Source organism: Capra hircus, chromosome 5 (genome assembly GCF_001704415.2).
Source record: "Capra hircus breed San Clemente chromosome 5, ASM170441v1, whole genome shotgun sequence".
NCBI classification, from domain to species: domain Eukaryota; kingdom Metazoa; phylum Chordata; class Mammalia; order Artiodactyla; family Bovidae; genus Capra; species Capra hircus.
The window spans coordinates 42666408-42687880 of NC_030812.1; the positions used below are offsets into that span (position 1 = coordinate 42666408).

At 36.7% G+C, this 21473-nt stretch overlaps 1 protein-coding gene across 6 annotated transcripts in view; it reads right to left on the reverse strand.

The window, feature by feature from the left end:
- CNOT2 (CCR4-NOT transcription complex subunit 2) overlaps positions 1-21473 on the reverse strand; it is a 126301-nt gene that overhangs the window by 47001 nt on the left and 57827 nt on the right. The window contains exon 1 of one of the 6 annotated variants that reach the window (XM_005680179.3): positions 2530-2631. The exons of the other annotated variants lie outside the window; for them this stretch is intronic. The gene's annotated coding sequence lies outside the window, so the exon portion shown is untranslated. Of the gene's footprint in view, positions 1-2529; positions 2632-21473 lie in introns of those variants that run through there. 6 annotated transcript variants of the gene reach the window in all.

Below are 21473 nucleotides of genomic sequence, written 5' to 3' on the forward strand. Positions count from 1 at the left end.
GGAGAAATATCAATAACCTCAGATACACAGATGACACCACCCTTATGGCAGAAAGTGAAGAAGAACTAAAAAGCCTCTTGATGAAAGTGAAAGAGGAGAGTGAAAAAGTTGGCTTAAAGCTCACCATTCAGAAAACTACGATCATGGCATCTGGTCCCATCACTTCATGGGAAATAGATGGGGAAACAGTGGAAACAGTGTCAGCCTTTATTTTTTTGGGCTCCAAAATCACTGCAGATGGTGACTGCAGCCATGAAATTAAAAGATGCTTACTCCTTGGAAGAAAAGTTATTACCAACCTAGACAGCATATTCTAAAGCAGAGACATTACTTTGCCAACAAAGGTCCATCTAGTCAGGGCTATGGTTTTTCCAGTAGTCATGTATGGATGTGAGAGTTGGACTGTGAAGATAGCTGAGCGCTGAAGAATTGATGCTTTTGAACTATGGTGTTGGAGAAGACTCTTGAGAGTCCCTTGGACTGCAAGGAGATCCAACCAGTCCATCCTAAAGGAGATCAGTCCTGGGCGTTCATTGGAAGGACTGATGCTGAAACTGAAACTCCAATACTCTGGCCACCTTATGCGAAGAGTTGACTCATTGGAAAAGGCTCTGATGCTGGGAGGGATTGGGGGCAGGAGGAGAAGGGGACAACAGAGGATGAGATGGCTGGATGGCATCACCAACTCAATGGACATGAGTTTAAGCGAACTATGGGAGTTGGTGATGGACAGGGAGGCCTGGCATGCTGCAATTCATGGGGTCGCAAAGAGTCAGACCCGACTGAGCAACTGAACTGAACTGAACAAATTTTAATAGTTCCTTTAAAAATATCTTTCTATATTTTACACCTAAAGAGATTTATAGCCTAAAAACATGCAACAAAGCAGAAGTTGTCTTCAGACTTCAGTTCATATTTAGCTGAGTAGCTTTTGCTCAGACTTTAACAGGAAGTAGTAAGGTCACCTAATTAAGCTATCCGGCCTGTACCCTGAAAATGTTTGTTCATGTTCTTCCTGAAATAATAAACCCAATCATCTTTATCATTATTTTATCAACTATAATACTAGGAACTATCATTGTTATAATTAGCTCCTATTGACTACTCATGTGAATTAGATTTAAAACCCAAGTTCAGTCCCTGGTCGGGGAACTAAAATCTTACAAGCCACACAGTATGGCTTTTTTTTTAAAAAAAGGAGAGGATTTGGGGGGCAGTTTAAGAGTGACATAATTTTGCATATTTTCTGTAAGTATACATTTAATATGACTGCAGCTAAGTTGTAAGGAATGGACAAGAGGGGACAAGAGTGGAAACAGGTGTGAGAGACGACGGTGGCTCAGCATACAGTGGTATGGTAGAAGTGATGAAGAGGTATATAAAGGGTATATTTTGAGAGAGTTCTGACACTAATGAATATAAGAATGGATGGATATGAAAGGGTAAGATATTCACATTACCCCCTAGAAGAGAATAAGGAAGAATCAAAGGAACCTAGAAATCTACTTTTTATCAAAGGGGATATGTCAACACTAGGCCAAAATATGTTAAAATTACTGGGTATACCATATATATTGAAGTCAACTCAGTAAACAGAAATTTTAAAAACTAATTTAAAAACAAAATCACGCTTTACTCTACATTACATATAAAATTTGTTCAAATATTTGGTACATATAATTTTCAGGTTTTTTCAAGAAAATATACAAAGGGTTTACACCCATTTTAACTGACCACCTTCTTTCTCAACTATCATACCAGATATATTAACAAAGGAGAAGCAAAAGTTGAGATTTCACTGAGAAAAATACATGCAATACATATGTACCAAAGGCAAGGTTTCTAAAGCCTTTTTGAACACAGACCTAAAACAGGTAACTAAGACATTTTTTATTTGCTTTGAGTTCATAAGCACTAATCTGAATATATATATACACACATACATACATACATATATATATATATATAAAACATAGGCTAGCATACACTAATTCTATCGCCCTGACTTCCCCCACTGCAAAAAAAAAAAAAAAAAAAATGAGAGGTGACCTCAAAATGTAGTAGAGAGGAATTCAACTGAGAAGCAGAATAGAAGCACTAAGTTGGCTGGATCTTCCCAGTAAACATCTTCATTACTTAATTAGGACTAGCCATGAATTCCTAAGGTCTAACATTCCTAACATCTAAATATAATATTTCAAAGCCAAATTCAATAAGTCAAAATAATCACAGAATTCACAAAACCTCAAACGTGAGATAATCTTAACCAACAAACAACTTCAAAGACTGGGAAAGTGGCCCCTGATCCAGGTGGGATGAATGGTAATTACAAAAGGGAAGGAATAAGAGAAAAGGCCTGGAGCTTTTTAAACGGTCACAGAAACAACACTAGGACAAATAGAAGTGAAACTTTAAAAATAAAATTTAGATAGATAAGAAACAGTAAAAAACAGACCATATCCAAGGCAGGACAGATGATATTTAATCTTGCACAGTTTTCTTTCACCAAGACCTCTGGAAGGAACTTACTCTAAAATCCTTTACTGTCTATGATGCTGGAAATGCTGGCTCAGGCATGGAATCCTATTCCCAGGGAATAGAAACACAATCCATGGCAGAGTGGTCCTTTTCCTGAGAGCAAACAAATGTAGTTTGATTTTGAAATCTATCTCCCAAGGTTCCAGCAGCATATTTTAAAGTGCTGCTAGGACATTTCTATCTGAGGAGAAGCACATTTTAATCAACTTAATCAGTAATATTTAAAACTGACTTTCCAAGTTGTTCTCTCCTTCTTTGTTCTGCATATCATCACGTTCTATCCATTCTTCACATGGTTTTCATGTTTTTTGCCATTCTTCCTTTCATCATCTTAGTTTAAGATCTGGACTAGTTTTTTTTAAGGCCCCTGACTGATCTCTCTTTACATTTCAATGAACATGCTAAGCGTTTACTAATTGTGCTAATGAACACAAAAACTGAGTAACAGCTCTAAGTCTTGACCAAGCTTACAGTCTAGCTAGGAAAAACACCTGTAAACAAAAAATTGTTCTATGAATATCTGTACAGATGTTTTGAGAACACAAATAAGGAAATATCTAACTTTAACTGAGGGAAACAGACTGAAAGATCTTATTATAAACTAATATGTGAACATATATTTAAATTTGTTATTTTTTTTTTTATTACAAAAAAACACAAAGTGTGTGGGATGGGTGATGCAGCAAACTCTGGCATCAGAGACAGCATGGATAAGTGCTTGGAAATGAGAGAAAGCCCAAGAAACAAAAAACTTTTAATAGAGTCAACAAGCAGGATGCCTGGAAGGACAATGATAGGTGGTAAAGAAAAGTAGGTTAAATTCCATTGCCAGGTTAAGAGGGCATGCATAAAGACAGGAAAATCAGGTATAAAAATCTAGGTGAAGACTTCCCTCAACCAATATTTTACTATGATGTCACATTCATAACCACTACACTGAATTTGTTACTTTCTTACTCTCATATCGCTTTTTAATTTTCCCTAAAGGATACAGTCCATTCTAAAGGAGATCAGCCCTGGGTGTTCTTTGGAAGGACTGATGCTAAAGTTGAAACTCCAGTACTTTGGCCACCTCATGAAGTGTTGACTCACTGGAAAAGACACTGATGCTGGGAGGGATTGAGGGCAGGAGGAGAAGGGGACGACAGAGGATGAGATGGCTGGATGGCATCACCAATTCAATGGATGCGAGTGTGAGTGAACTCCGGGAGTTGGTGATGGACAGGGAGGCTTGGCGTGCTGCGATTCATGGGGTTGCAAAGAGTTGGACACGAGTGAGCAACTGAACTGAACTGAACTGAATAGATCATGACCTTAACACATAATTTTGCTATAGTAATTATCTCAAAATTCAACACAAACCTTATGCCTCAGCTTACTTTGGCTCTTCTTTGCTTTCTGCCATTAGAGCGGTATCATCCGCATATCTGTGCTGATGTTTCTCCCACCTATCTTGATTTCAGCTTGTAATTCATCCAGCCCAGCACTTCTCATGATGTGCTCAGGATATAGGTTAAACAAACAGGGTGACAGCAGACAGCCCCATTGTATTCCTTTCTCAATCTTGAACCAATCAGTTGTTCCATACAGGGTTCTAACTGTTGCTTCTTGACCTGCACACAGGTTTCTCAGGAGATAGGTAAGATGGGCTGGTATTCCCATTTAAGAGCTTCCCACAGTTTGTCAGGATCCACACAAAGGCTCTAGCATAAGAAACAGAGATAGATGTTTTTCTGAAATTCCCTTGCTTTCTCTATAATCCAGTGAATGTTGGCAAATCGATCTCTGGTTCCTCTTCCTTTTCTAAACCCAGCTTGGACATCTGGAAGTTCTTGGTTTGCATAATGCTGAAGCCTAGCATGAAAGATTTTAAGCATGGTTTTACTAGCATGGGAGACGAGTGCAACTGTCCAATGGTTAACATATTCTTTGGTACTACTTTTCTACGGGATTGGGATGAGGATTGACCATTTTCAATCCTGTGGCTACTGCTGGGTCTTCCAGATTTGCTGACATAATGAAAGAAAAAACCTTGATGGCATCATCCTTCAGGGATCTGAACAGTTCTGGAATTTCGTCACACCCCCTAGTTTTACTAGCAGCAATGCTTCTTAAGGCTCTCCAGAATGTCTGACTCTGGGTGACTAACCATGAAGATCTTTTATATACAGGTCTTCTGTGTATTCTTTCCATCTCTTGATCACTTCAGCGTCTATTAGTTCTCTACCATTTTTATCCTTTACTGTGCCCATCTTTGGGCAGAATACTCCCTTGATGATTCCAATTTTCCTTAAGAGCTCTCCAGTCTCTCCCCTTTTGTTGTTTTCTTCTATTATTAGCACTGTTCATTGACGAAGGCCTTCTTGTCTCTTCTGGCTATTTTTTGGAACTCTGTGTTTCATTGGATGTACCTTTACCCCTTTCCCTTGCTTTTTGCTTCTCTTTGTTCTTCTGCTATTTGTAAAGCCTCCTCTGATAACCACTTTGCCTTCTTGCTTTTCTTTTTCTTTGGGATGGTTCCACCTCTGGACCATCTGCTTAGATGATACCTCTACTTAGAATGCTCTTTCTCCCATTCTTTGAAACTCTCACACCAAATCAGGACCCTTGGATTACACAGTCACTGAAAATACTTTATCATAACTATAATTACATAACTTTTATTGACCATCTACTATATGCCAGGGAATATATTCTAAATGCTTTAAAATGTATTTATATAATCTTCATAGTTAAAACTAAGATCATGGCATCTGGTCCCATCACTTCATGCAAATAGATAGGGAAACAGTGTCACACTTTATTTTGGGGGGCTCCAAAATCACTGCAGATGGTGACTGCAGCCTTGAAATTAAAAGACACTTACTCCTTGGAAGGAAAGTTATGACCAACCTAGATAGCATATTCAAAAGCAGAGACATTACTTTGCCAACAAAGGTCCATCTAGTCAAGGCTATGGTTTTTCCAGTGGTCATGTATGGATGTGAGAGTTGGACTGTGAAGAAAGCTGAGAGTCGAAGAATTGATGCTTTTGAACTGTGGTGTTGGAGAAGACTCTTGAGAGTCCCTTGGACTGCAAGGAAATCCAACCAGTCCATTCTGAAGGAGATTAGTCCTGGGATTTCTTTGAAGGGAATGATGCTGAAGCTGAAACTCCAGTACTTTGGCCACCTCATGCGAAGAGTTGACTCACTGGAAAAGACCCTGATGCTGAGAGGCATTAGGGGCAGGAGGAGAAGGGTATGACAGAGGATGAGATGGCTGGATGGCATCACCGACTTGATGGACGTGAGTCTGTGTGAACTCCGGGAGTTGGTGATAGACAGGGAGGCCTGGCATGCTGTGATTCATGGGGTCGCAAAGAGTCGGACACGAATGAGTGACTGAACTGAACTGAACTATATAACATGTATGTAATCCTCATGTATTCACTTATTTAGTCTTCATTTTTAGATGAGAAAACTGAGAACTGCAGAAGGTGGGTAATTTGCCCAAGGTCATATATCTGATGCGTCCAAGGTTTTATATATGATAAGTGCCAAAGAAGGGCCATGAACCCATACAATTTGCTAGAGTCCCCGATTTTAACCATGATAGTTCGCTGACTCTCAGACATACAACTAATAATTTAATGTGTGTATTCTCCCAAAACGATAAGCTTCATTATGGGAGAAGCAGTAAAGGGCAAAAGAGGGTGAGGGACTTTCTTTGCAGTAAACAATGGTAGAGGGTGCCACATCAAATATGTGTGCAAGTCAAAAAGATCCCTTTAGCAGAAGAATGAGAATGGACTGACTAGAGGTATGCAAAACAAAAGCTAGTCTCTATCAGACTGATCTTATCTCTTTTAGCGAAAGAGACAATTTTAGAATAAAATTATGCTTAAGAGAACATTACTACAGCAATTAAGAAGTAATTATTGTTTCATATTCCAAATTAATATTTTTACTTACTTTCAAAATACAATGAACATAATGGAATCATTCAAGGAATTAAAATGGTTATTATAAAACTATACTTTTATTATAAGCTACTGAAATAGACACTGTAGCATTAAACAAGTAGAATACATTTACCAACTAGGTTAAAATAAGAACAAATACCTAATCGCAACATTTTCTTGGGGATTCCATTTCTAAAGTAGCTAGAAGTTTTTACTATTAACATGCTGATACCTGTGACCCATCACAAAATTAACTATTTAACAATATTAAAGCATGAAGACTTTTCTATAGCCAACAAATTTTCACCTTTAGCAACAGAGTCTGTACTTACCTTATATTATAAAGGATAAAGAGAGCCAAGTATAGGTAGTGGGTGTGAGTAACAAGACTGTTTTTTACTCCTGTTTCCCTAATGAAGACTTTACTAATTCATTCTGATTGCTGAACATAAAATTTGACTTCTAGCCTATCTGGCCCTCCCAATTTCATATTCACTATCAGAAAACATTTCACACACATGTATATACACTGAAGTTTTTTGTTATCTATAAAGTAGGCAGAAAATTAATTTAAAAAAACACAGTCAATTGCAATTAACATTTATCTGCCTTTACCAAGATGTAGTAAACCAAACTGAAACCAATCACAAGAAGCTAAGATATCTGAAATCTACTTATCTTCAATACTGGCCATCAGGAAAAGTTGATATGTCAAATCCATTAAGACACTGCCCAAATTCTATGAAACAAGACTACTGTGCACCTATATCAAATATATACTACCACCCAGAAATATTTATAACCCAAGGAACTTCTGTTTAGTGGTATTTTTTGGTAATAGGATTCTGAGCTACCAATCCTACTTCACGACTGTAATAAATAATACTAATTTTCATTCCTAGAAAACACTTAAAAAAAACACTGAAATGGGATTAAATAAAAGGAGAGAGAGGCATTAACACTGGGGAAAAAAAATCTAGCTTCTCAAAGAACAAAGAATTTAATATCTGGAAGTCTTTAAGAAAAAACAAATGATCTTTCCTTCTATTAAAAAAATAAACTACTCTCAAAGTCCTACTAGCTCTAGAACACTGTGGCTTGATACTATAATATAAATAAATGTATAATGAATAGTTTAATAATCTGCGTTGGATGGATCCAAGAAAAGTGAAGATTTAGATAAATTTTAAATTGATAATTTCTAAAATCATCAACTTAAATTGGTAAGGAAATAAAAGCAATTCACTTCACAGTTTTAGTAAATGCAAAAGGCCTGATAAATGAGCAATAAAAGCCTTAATGAATTCTGAAAAGGCAGCACAGGAAACTCTGGATGGAAACGTGATTCAGCAGAAAACCAGAGACTTATATGAACATATCCACAATCATTATCTTGGAGAGTAGTTAAATATTCTGGCACAAGATTTTTTACAGGGGTTATAGGACTCCTTTGTAAGAGGTGCCATCCCCCGCAAAACAGGGTAGCTCACATTTCATAGAAAGACAGAGAGGGCATCAAGGGGAGATGAAAACACACCACTCTTCCTAATCCAACACCTGTTACTGAAATCTGGTATCTGAAGCTGCCTTACTGAGATGACATTCCCATGTCTGGTATGTACACCATACCTTAAGATGTGCCCCTCCCCCAAACCTACTAATTCTGTAAAGTATTACCAGAAAGTCTATAAATGCTCCTATCAGTCTGACTTTGATCTAGGGAGGATATGTTGTGCATGCTTCAACTTGAAGCAAAACAGATTTCGTGGTTTTCCAAAATCTTAGTCGCTTGTATCAATCGCCTCATACAGATTCAAACTTTAACCATCAACATATAAGCTCTAAAAGATAATTATATCATCCTAAAATCAAAACTCTTCAATTACTCAAAAAGTGCTAACAATCATATAGTATATTAACTAAAGAACCAATTATAACTGGTATGCCTTACCAGCAAGAAGATTTGAGAACTCACAAAATATGGACTAAAATTAAAATAAGCATTATTTTATCCTTGAATACAATTGGAAGAACATGTAACAGTAAGCCTGTTAAGTTCTGAATATAAAACAAATATGAAGGAAAATTTTCAAATGAAGGTGGAGATCTTAAACCAATGTTAAACACGGGGTCAGAGGTAGGGAGCTCTAATAAAGGGGAAAGGAAGGGAATTCAAAAGATACTGGACATATGGTCTGCTTTGCTGGGAGATATGGATGTCTATAAGCCTCCTAGTAGATTTAAGAAACCCTGGAACTTGAGATAAACTGTTGAGGATTCTGTATTTCAAGATCCTGCTCTGAAATGCGAAATGCCAAATATCTGGTGCCCCAACCTTTTTAAACCTGACACACTTTCTTTGAAGAAATGTTAGCAATCACAGGCCAAATTAATTCTATTTTTCCTGGGTATAATTTCGCACATCTTAGTATGTGATAAAGAATTTAGAAATCACATGAATAAAAATCACGTGGTATAGATATGAAAGAACTAAAGAACAATTTCTGAAGGCTTTCTGAGAAGCAAAAACCTAAAATGATAATAAAGTACAGACCCAGGGCTATACTGCCACAGAACTATTTCTAAAAAGTATGCATTAAGAAAAAAACCTGCATTGTTAGATCATGATTTTAGATATAAGAAAGACAAGTAGAAAACGTCAAGAGTGTTGGCATTTTACACACACACAAAATTTGGTGAACTTGCTCACTCAAGTATTGGCTAAACTTTGTACTAAGTATTGTGCTGCTTCTATACTTATTTTTATTAACCTCAAACCTAGAGATGGGTAGAAAAGTTTCAGTTTTCCTGTCTAGATTTCAAGGAAAAAGATGTTTCAAGTTTCTATTCCTGCAAATTTTAAAAATATATAGCTACCTGACTAAAACTTTGGGAAAGGGAAGGACAGCATGTCTACAGCTACCGGAAGGAAACTAAAATTTGCCTCCTTCTGATACCAAGCTAAACATGGCAAAATTTTAACTCTATGTATTTATGCTTTCCCTGACTTCTCTTAGCTTCTTTTCTGAAAACCAGTTTTTTTGGTCCTGCAATACTTTGTGGAGAATATGAAGTTTAAAACAATCTAACACCCTTCCTTTGTATTATAATATTTATGATTTATTCAGTTTAAGGTTGTCCCTTTCACATCCAATAAGAAAAAATTATTTCTTAGAACACATTAGGATTTTGTTTAATAATTAATGAAGTAATTTTATGAAAAATAATTTTAAGAAGCATCATATTTTTAAACTAACAAAATGACTCACTGGTAAAATGGCCCAACATCCACCCTTAAAATATTGATGACACTGCCGTTTTTTTCCCCCAGCCTTTCCCACCACATACTTACCTGTGCAACTTCTTTCAACATTTGCTACTCTGGGGATTGGAAAGCTCAGAGCTGGAGGCTGAAGTGAAGAAGGAAAGGTTGGAGGGTGAGCCATGGCACCAGCCCCACACTAGGAGCTCCCCTGAGACACTACAGCAGGGTTGACACCATAGCTCTGAAGTTCAAACTCCAGCAAACGATAAGAAAGGAGTCCAACCAGAACATGATAAACGATGGGATTCTTCTGCTCTTTGAAAAATAAGGAAATCATGCTATAAAGATCTGAATGTCCAGTTTCAACATTATGACTCCCTGTTCACATCTTCATTATTGCCCAAACCCAGATTCACCTCTCAGACTGCTGATTCAAAGTGCTCATCAAAACAGAGGGTGGGAGGCGAAGTCCTACAAACTTGTACACAGAAAATGAGGATAGGGCTTACCTGGCCAGCATAAAAACGTCCAAGACAAAACGTTAAAATACTCTGCCTATCTGCCCCTTGGATATTTTCTTGCTGTCCTAAGCGTTCAACGTTTAAGGCTCTCAAACACATTTATACTAACATCATCAACCAGCAAAATGACAGCCAGGCTACTCAGATGTATTTAAATTCCTAAAAGTAGACTGCTGCTACTGCTGCTAAGTCACTTCAGTTGTGTCCAACTCTGTGTGACCCCACAGACGGCAGTCCACCGGGCTCCCCCATCCCTGGGATTCTCTAGGCAAGAACACTGGAGTGGGTTGCCATTTCCTTCTCCAATGCGTGAAAGTAAAATCGCTCAGTCGTGTCCGACTCTCTGCAACCCCATGGACTGTAGCCTATCAGGCTCCTCTGTCCATGGGATTTTCCAGGCAAGAGTACTGGAGTGGGGTGCCATTGCCTTCTCCGAAAAGTAGACTAGTGACCTTTTTAAAACCCATGGATAACTTTTGGTGTAAGGATATTCCTTGGAGGAATTTCCTGGCAGTCCAGTGTTTAAGGAGTTTCACTTCCACGGCTGGGGCCCCAGTTCTATCTCTAGTTGTAGAACTAATATTTTACAAGTTGTACAGAGTGGCAAAAAAAAAAAAAAAATTCCTGGGAGGAAACTAAGTTCTTAAAAGTGTTCCACTCTGATAAAAGCAAATAAGGACCCCCTTTAACTAATATAACTCAAATCAAACTAGATGATACAAAATTAGACTTTTAGAGAAATAAATCTAAATACAGGACTTAAATGTGACTTTTATGAGAATAAGAATCCTCATTTTATAATATAGAAACTAAACTATCAATTCAAAGGAAACTAGATTCTGATAATTATGACTAATAAAGCTAATAGAAGAAGATGTTCATTTCAGTTATTTAAAGATAACATCTATTTAGTAACATAAATATTACTGAAGGTGTCAAATACTATAAAACCGTAAACTAGGAGAAGGAAATGGCAACACACTCCAGTATTTTTGCCTAGAGAACCCAATGGACAAAAGAGCCTGGGGGGTTAAAAAAAAAAATTGTAAACTAAATTCACTTAAGTTAAAGAATCCCAAATTATTTCATATGAAGCAATTAAAAATGACAAGTATCCCTTTAGCAAGGGAACACAGGACCTTTAAAATACTTCTAAACAGCCTGCCATATTAATTCAGTAAACATTATTCAGTAAACATCTACTATGTGGTAAATATTTACATTTATACCCTTATATACTTTATCCATTAGATGCTCAGAACAGAGAACATCATAAATCAAAGTGAGTAAAGAAGAAAACACATTTATAGTCCTCCTGTACTACTCTGGCCTCCAGGCCTTAGTGAACTTACCCTTCATTACCTCTAACCTCCCACCATTCCTGCCACACTGCCCTGCTCCCCTTGATATTTCTCAGACTCAAAGGGCACACTCCTGACTTCAGGCTTCTGTATTTGCATACTCCAGGAAAGCTTTCTTCTCAGGTAGCTACATGGCTTCGGCTCTCTTTACTTCGGATACTGAGCCATCCTGGTGAGGACTTCACTGTCTATTCTATTTTAGATTATACTATCCTTTGCCCTAATCCCTTGGCACCCTTTACCCCTTTTCCTGTATGTGTCAACATATAACACACAATGCATTTTATCTATTTTGTTTAATGTCTTCCTATGCTCTAAAACATCCGCTCCTTGAGGATTTATTTTTGTTTCTTTGCTCACTTTTGTCTCTGCAGAATCTGGAACGGTGCCTGGCTCTGAATAGGCCCATACATGCATGTGTCCTCCTCTTACTTCACACATGCTGTTACCTGTGTTATCTGACAGGAATCCATCAATGCAGTGCTTACAGCACATGTGAAAATTTTATGAGGACAACAATTATTTTAAAAAGTAATGTAATTATGTAAAAAATCAATTTTTGTATTTCTGAAACATATGAATAAAACTGTTTTATGCCTTTTTCCACTGAAATTGACAACCACTTCCAAAATACCTGCTAGACACCTTCAGTGGTTAGAATGCCATACCATGAGAAGTAAATAAAAACTTCAGGATTTAAAATTATTTTTCTATTTCTTAAACTGTTTCTCAAGTTAGATTGTCTTCTTAAAAAAAGTTGCTTCATGAGTATTTCAGATTTATCAGTTTAATATGATGAGACAATACATGTCTCTTTTCTAGCAAAAAAAAAAAAAACAAAACAAAAAATCCCCCTAGAAGAATTATACTACTCAGAGCCACTGGGTTGCACTGTAGTCCATGGGAATATATACTCCTTAAAGTTAGCTGAACCATTTACTGCTAGAATAATCTAACACAGTGGGCCTGGTACAAATATGCACTAACATATATGCACTAACATGTACAGAGTGTTTACTAAATGGTAAGCACTGCTCAAAGCACTTTATACATATTACCTCACTTAATCATAACAAAACCTCTATAAGATGTACTTTTACCTCAAATTGAGGCACAGAAGGGTAGGGTCTACATACTCTCATCAGACTGAAAATATTTCTCTATCACAGTTATTATGAATACCCAGTTCTTGCAACCCAAATGAGATACAAAAGGCTTATTTTCCAGAAAAACCCAAGTGGACAGACTTCAAATTTTAGAAGCTGGCCAAAGTATAGGTAAGGGTGAGGCACTGGCTTGAAAATTGAGAGATGAAGTAAAGACCCACATTCTGAACTGTGGGATCCTCAGCTTTCTTTCCTTAACTTGCTTACAGAACACCGTCAGATGTAAGAATCACCCTGTCCACTGCACTTTGATACTACCTGTGGAAAAACTGAATTGCTGCAGAGAAATAAACGTCACACACTAACAAAGTGAGGTCCTTCCAATGACAAGGCTAACTCAACTACATGTTAACACACCGTCCACAAACACCGTAATCACTTTACTTTTTTTAGAAATAATTTTAGAGTCACAAAAGAGCTGTAAAAATAGAACAGAGTTCCTATATGCCTCATTTTCTTCAAGTGGTAACATCTTGTTAGGACAAGTATCAAAACTAAGAAATTAGCTATTAACTAACAACTTCACACAGATTTCACCAGTTTCCCACTAACTTCCTTTTTCTATACCAGGGTAGACATTATATTTAGTTTTACGCTTCCTTGGTCTTCTGCAACCGCAGACTTTACGTCAGTCTTTCACAACACCGATGTCTTCAGTCATACCAGTGCAGCTAACACTACAGAATGCCCTGCAACTTGGGTAGGACTGATGTTTTGTCATGACTAGACTGACATCATACATTTTTAAAGACACATTACCACAAATGTGACATGTCCTCAAGTGCACCATATATGATGGATGTATTCCAATATATGCATGCATGTAATGATAAAATGTCTTATTACAAGTGATACTAACCTTGATCTTGGTTAAAATGGTGTATCTGCCAGTTTTCTCCACTGTAACTCATTATTTTCCTTTTGAAAACAGTAAATATTCTGAAAAAAGTACTTTTAGACCATGCAAATGTCTGTCCTTAAATTTTTGGCTCACTAATTTGAGCATTCATCCATGGATACTGCCTACAGCACCTATTACTGTGATGGTTTAATGATGATTTTCTATTTTCTTCATTTCTTTTACATTGTATTTGTTCATCAAAATGTTTCTATAAGCAGACAAACCATCTTTTAAAGATCTCATTCTCAAACATGAACACAAGTGTCAAAGATGTAACCTAACTGACCCAAAGTGATATAGACAGAAAGTGAAAAATAATGTCTTAAAACCAAGAGTCTTTTAATCTATAACAATACATTCTTTCAGTTTCATTATACTACTCTTATCCCAGTAGAAAAGAGCACTTTAAAAATTTCATAGGCCCCAAGCAGTCTCTATCAGTACTTACAGCCCTAAATAAGAAAGATCTTTTTCCTAAGAAAAAAAAAATCTTCCTATTTTCATTACTATACATCATTATACACATTTACTATAATACCTTTAATCTACTGAGGCAGATTAAACAATGAAGAGATAATATAATATTCTATGTGACAGAATAAGGAATACTAATTAGTAAAATTATGACCTCAGTTGAGAAGATAAATGGTCATTATATTTACAAGTCTACTGGGCTTCCCTGGTGGCTCAGTGGTGAAGAATCAGCCTGCCAATGCAGGAAATGCAAGAGACTTGAGTTTGATCCCTGGGTCAGGAAGATCTCCTGGAGCAGCACATGGCAACCACTCCAGTATTCTTGCCTGGAAAATTCCATGGACAAAAGAGCCTGATGGGCTATGGTCCATGGGATTGCGAACAGTCAGACAAGACTGTGAGACTAAGCACAACAACCATATTTACAAGTGTACTAGATTCCAGGGAATCTTAAGGGAGGGAACTGACGGGGAAATCATCCAATTTTTAGATTTAGGTAAAACAGAATCATAGCTCTGATGACTCCATATATGAAATGGAAGTTATTTACTGACTTGTACTGTTTGATGTTTCTTCACAAATGATGCTAAGTGCTGAGAACAAGTCTGATATTTCTTTGGATTGCATTTCACATAGTGTCTTACACAATAAAAAGTATTCAAGCCTTGACTGAACACTAACTTAAAAGCTTATTTTCTCAGTCTCAAGAATGATTTTTCATCCATCTTAACCAAAATAAAAATTTTTTAAAAGACAAAACCTTTTAATATTTAGTAGAACTTCTACTTCCAACCAAGATGGAGGAGTAGGGCTTCCCTTGCTCCCAAGTCACCTGAAACAACTTTTCAAATGGATTTTAAAAAATGGGTAAAATATATTTACCAATAGTTTTCAGACATAGGACATAAAGTGGTATAAACCAAGAACCCCTAAGAGAAGAGAAAGAACTGATATGAGCCCTACAACTGTCCCTGCTTACTGAATGGGGGAGTTTCCAAATTATAATACCAAGTTTCAATACAAGGAGAGGGAGTCCTGGTGAAGGCCAGAAATTTCAGTGAATTGAGGAAGTGTAGCTGAGAAGGCAGCTAGAGCACCAAGTAGGAGAGAGCTGCAAAGAGAAAGCATTAGAGAAATCTGGGAAGGGTTCCTCTTTGGTCATCTGTGCATATGCATGCATGCAGAGGATGGGAACAGAGACAGCACAAATAATCTCTAGGCTCACACAACTGTTCCCTAAGCCAAAATAGAAAAACATAATTCACAGGGCATCAGATACAGTACTCAGAAGAATACAGTCTCAGTATGTGGGAACAATTAGCCTAGACTAAAAGCTACTGTGGTCCTTTGTAACAAAACTTACCATTAAAAAGGGGGAGGGGAGAGAGGAAGAATGTCTCAAAGGCTCAAAAAGCTTCTAAGTAACTAAGAAAGCTCAAGAACACTAACAAATAAAAAAAATAAAAACAGATTAAAAATTCTAAGAACTGGCATCCAAGCAGAAGTTTCCTGGCTGTGCAAAAACATAATAAAATACATAATGGGGAACCAACAAGAGAACAGACCCAGAAATGGTACAGGTGACAGAATTAACAATGACATTATAGAGCTGTTATGTTTTGTATGTAAAGGGAAGAATAACTGGCATGATGAAGAAAAGACTGGTGAACTTTTAAAAACACAGATATAAAAAACCATCCTAACTACATGGAGAAAAAAATATTTTAAAAACTGAACAGAGCAAGAGTAAGCTATGGGACTTCAAGTGATTTAATATATGTATAATTGGAGTCCCCAAGGTTGAATAGGTACAGAGTAAATATTTACAAAAATAGAAAAAAAATATCAACTGATTCACTTTGCTATATACCTGAAACTAATACAACACTTAAAGTCAATTATACTCCAATAAAAATTCTTAATAAAAATCCCAGATTTGATTCAAACACTTATAAATTCACAAACTGAAAAGGTTCAGTGAATCTCAAGCATAAGACATGAAAACTATACCAAGATATATCATAGTTAAATGTGTAAAACCAAGGCAGAGGAACCAGAGATCAAATCCAGTGCCAACATCCACTGGATCATCAAAAAAGCAAAAGAGTTCCAGAAAAACATCTATTTCTGCTCTATTGACCATGCCAAAGCCTTTGACTGTGTGGATCACAAGAAATTGTGGAAAATTCTGAAAGAGATGGGAATACCAGACCACCTGACCTGCCTTTTGAGAAACCTATATGCAAGTCAGGAAGCAACAGTTAGAGCTGGGCATGGAACAACAGACTGGTTCCAAATAGAAAAAGGAGTACATCAAGACTGTATATTGTCACCCTGCTTATTTAACTTCTATGCAGAGTACATCATGAGAAACGCTGGGCTGGAAGAAGCACAAGCTGGAATCAAGATTGCCAGGAGAAATATCAATAACCTCAGATATGCAGATGACACCACCCTTATGGCAGAAAGTGAAGAGGAACTAAAAAGCCTCTTGATGAAAGTAAAGAGGAGAATGAAAAAGTTGGCTTAAAGCTCAACATTCAGAAAACGAAGATCATGGCATCTGGTCTCATCATAGTGGAAACAGTGTCAAACTTTATTTTTCTGGGCTCCAAAATCACTGCAGATGGTGATCACAGCCATGGAATTAAAAGACACTTACTCCTTGGAGGGAAAGTTATTACCAACCTAGACAGCATATTCAAAAGCAGAGACATTACTTTGCCAACAAAGGTCCGTCCAGTCAAGGCTATGGTTTTTCCAGTGGTCATGTATGGATGTGAGAGTTGGACTGTAAAGAAAGCTGAGAGCCGAAGAATTGATGCTTTTGAACTATGGTGTTGGAGAAGACTCTTGAGAGTCCCTTGGACTCCAAGGAGATCCAACCAGTCCATCCTAAAGGAGATCAGTCCTGGGTGTTCATTGGAAGGACTGATGCTGAAGCTGAAACTTTGGCCACCTTATGCGAAGAGTTGACTCACTGGAAAAGACCCTGATGCTGGGAGGGATTGGGGGCAGGAGGAGAAGGTGACGACAGAGGATGAGATGGCTGGATGGCATCACTGACTCGATGGACATTAGTCTGGGTAAACTCCGGGAGTTGGTGATGGACAGGGAGGCCTGGCGTGCTGAGATTCATGGGGTTGCAGAGGGTTGGACACAACTGAGAGACTGATGAGTGACTGAACTGAACTGAACTGAATGACCAAAAAAATGTTAATAGTAGCCAGAGAAAAAGTTACAGTATGCAAAGAGGGCCAAAGATAAAACAACAGCAGGTTTTTTGCAGAAATGGTCTAAATTAGAAAACAGTGGAGCAAAATCTTCAAAGCATTAAAACAAAAATCTTTCAACTCTGAATTCCACATCCAGCATAAACTTTATCAAAAATGAAAGTGAAATTAAAACTTTTTCAGATAAACGAAACCTAAAAGAATTCATCACCATCAGGAATGTATTACCAAGTTTATCCATCAGGATAGACTGACTTTTTTAGGTCAAAGTCTATCCCAATGGAGCTTTTTCTATAGATTCACATTGCTGGAAATGGTATAAATATGTGGTTTGTTTTACAGTTTGCAGGAAAGAATTATAAGACGAGATGCTACTAAAGTATGAAAGATCTAGTAGTCAAATTTTTTTATCTTAAGATACTGGAATATCCCAAAGGTCTACCCTATGATAGGATGTGATTAGGGTGAATATGACTTGAATTTATACTTAGAGAGCATGTGAAATTAAGAACCAGGTAGATCCATCGATTCTGACCCTAAAAGTTGCCCTAAAGTAAACTGCTTAATAGTCGCCTGCACAGCAAGGAGATCAAATCAGTCAATCCTAAAGGAAATCAACCCTGAATATTCGCTGGAAGGACTGATGCTGAAACTCCAATACTTTGGCCACCTGATGCAAAGAGCTGGCTCACTGGAAAAGACCCTGATTCTGAGAAAGACTGAGGGCAGGAGGAGATGGGGGCAACAGAGGATGAGATGGTTGGATGGTCATCACTGACTCAATGGACATGAGTTTGAGCAAACTGCAGGAGATAGTGAAGGACAGGGAAGCCTGGCATGTTCATGGGGTCACAAACAGGACATAAGAAGGACACAACTTAGCGACTGAACAGTAACAAACTGAAGAAACTGGATCCTAAAGATTACAGGTAGGGAGTTTTTGAAGTCATCAGTATGTTAATATTCAAGTGGAGACCAAAGCAGCTCAACTGAAAGAACTGTTAACTGACATGACAACCGTGGGTTAGGTGAGCGTTCTTTTAAAGTGCAAACTTTCAAGGAACTAAGGTAAGGTGAAAGGCAGGAGAAGGAACCACAACGTGCAAAATTCTTAAAAGCAAAAGTTTAATGACTTTAATTTTGCCTGTGTTACACATAACTTAAAAAGCTTTAAAAAAATTTTAAGTCCTTCAATTAGAAGGAAAATGATAATACTATAAGGAAGTGAAGGAAGGAAAAAGAAAAGAAAAGGAGTGAAGGAAGGAGGCAAGCAAGGGAAGGACCTGGAAGGAAAAGCAGAGGAAAGTTAAAAAAAAAGGAAGAGAAGCAACGGAAAGAGAAAGAATACGATGAAAATGGATCACCAAACATTTTCAATTACTGGTAATAATAAAAAGCAGAAGTAACACTAACCCCTCCCCACCAAATTACAGTAACAATGAGAATATGTCACAGAAACTGAAACAATTGTTTCTCTTAAGAAGTAAATTCCCACTGAGACCTAGAGAATGGTAAATAAATAGGCTTCTGGCAGTCTAGCAGACTATTTAAAAAAAAATGCTTCACTCAAAACCAACTAAAAATGCTCCACAAAATACTCAGCCAACAACAAACATTTATTAAGCAGATACCAAGCATTATTCTCAGGTAGGGATACAGTGTGAAGAAAATATTAGTGAAATCTAAAGCAGAGATTACATTCTGATTTTTAAATGAACTTTGAACGTGGAAGATGGGGAAGAGGGAAATTCAGCACCCCCCCAAAAAATGCTTACATTTCCAAACAGGAATTTGCTCAAGGTAGAAAGCTATTAAAAGACTTCTCATAAAGCAGGTAACTTAAAACCCCTTAGTGAAGAATGCATCAAAAATTCTTGATGGCCCTAACTAAATTTGATGCTGGCAGAAGCAGGTAAAGCAATCTCTTCTGAGAATTTATAGCCAAAGCAGCCCAAATTCACATTACCTGTATGGACTACAACTTCAAACCAACATTTTATTTTGAATTGGGCCTGGATTTGGTAGTGCCTTAGGCACTGGCAGAAGCACAGGCAAATCCCCTTGGGAAAAATGTCTTTTCATCCATTCCTCAAAGAAATCCCACAGATTTTTAAGAAACATAAAATGGCAACTTACACACAAATACAAAGAATCAAGGTACCGTAAGTTGAGAACCAGCAGAAACAAGAAACATTAGAATGATCTGTGTCAACTTTCAACTGCTGGAGTCAAAATCTAAACAAAAAAATAAATAATGGTAAAAATGTGAATAATGATGATAAATATGCAAGTACAAAAGATACGGACAAGATTAACAAAGTTGGTCTCATGGAAACAGCAATATACCTGCCACCTGGTCAATATGCATTTTGTTCAAGTATATAAATAATTGATATCATACTGACCACATTCTCTAGCTACAGTGGAATACATGAGAAATCAGCAATAGGAAGATAATAAGAAAAACCTCATAAGGTTAGAAAATTAAAAACACTTAAGATTGAAGAACAGTAAAACAAGCCCTAAAAGAATAAAAAGAAATAACTTAGTAAAGAGCATAAACTGATGAATATAAAACAAAAAATAAATTTAAAAACTAGATAAATGAAGCTAGAAGTTGATTACAAAGTTACAAATCCCTAGCAAGGGTGACAAATTAAGAGGAAAAGGCACACAATAAAAACCTTAACGATAAAAAAGGTGCTAAAGAGAAAAAATATATATAAGAAGGTGGCATTATGAGTAAAGCGTATCTACAAAAAAAAAAAATCCTGCACCAAATATCTTATTTACTAACAACTTAAAGCTTGTAGGACAAGTAACAAGAGAAAAGAGTTCTACTATTAACACTTCTATTCAATATTGTATCAAAAATACAAGTGAGTTCTGAAAAGATATCCAAGTCATAAAAAATATAAAGTATCAAAAGTGTAGCCTACAGATAATATATTTATTTACACAAAAGCCCCCAAAGAACCCACAGATAAGTTATATGAATAAAATTTCAGTAACATTAACTAATGGATACAATAATCAAGTTTAAAAGTCAAATGTATGTCAATATAACAGTGACATCTATAAAATATAATTTTAAAAATATAATTTACCAAAAAAACAACGAAAAGTACTTATGTATAACCCTGACTAAAGATTTATAAGTCCACTGCTTAAAAAACTCTTTTGAAAGAAATAAAAATTTACTGAGAGAAAATATAGAAGACCTCAGTGTATGAATTCAGAGAGAGGAAGAATATCATATGTCAAATTTTCCCCAAATAAAAATGAAGGTAATAAAATTCCACTTGTAAACACAATACTTTTCTTTTCAATTCTAAATCTGTCATTGAACAAAGGCCAAGAAGTTAAGATAATAATAAAAACCAAAGTGGAGAGACAGACATGAACATCTGATGCAAAGCTATAGTAAAAGAAAATGGGATACTGGTGCAGGCAGAGACAAACACATCAAAGGAACCAAATAAAGACATATAAACAGATCCATGAATAAAATCAAACTGAATTATAGCAAAGTACTGCTGACTGACTTCCTTGGTGGCTCAGACGGTTAAAGGGTCTGTCTACAATGCGGGAGATCTGGGTTCGATCCCTGGGTCAGGAAGATTCTCTGGAGAAGAAAATGGCAACCCACTCCAGTAATCCCATGGACAGAGGAGCCTGGTGTCCATGGGGTCACAAAGAGTCAGACACGACTGAGCGACTTCACTTTCGCTGCTGATTAGGAGGAAGGCAGAACAAGATCAATACATGATGTTAATATAACTGATTATCTTTATGCTAACAAAAGGAATTTGGTCTCCTCACACCATATTAAAAAAAAATCAATCTCAGATGAATATGGAAGACAAAACTTAAAATCTTTAAAAAGATATGACAATATCTTCATTTACTTAATTTCAATAAGGAAATATGTCTCCAACACAATCTCAATAAATTCGAAAAATTTTTAATGTGACATTATTAAATGTCAGATCAATATAAACACTGTTGATGGGACTCAAAGTTGGTATAAGCACATCTAAACATATTCCTAGATCTTTTGTGAACCTAATT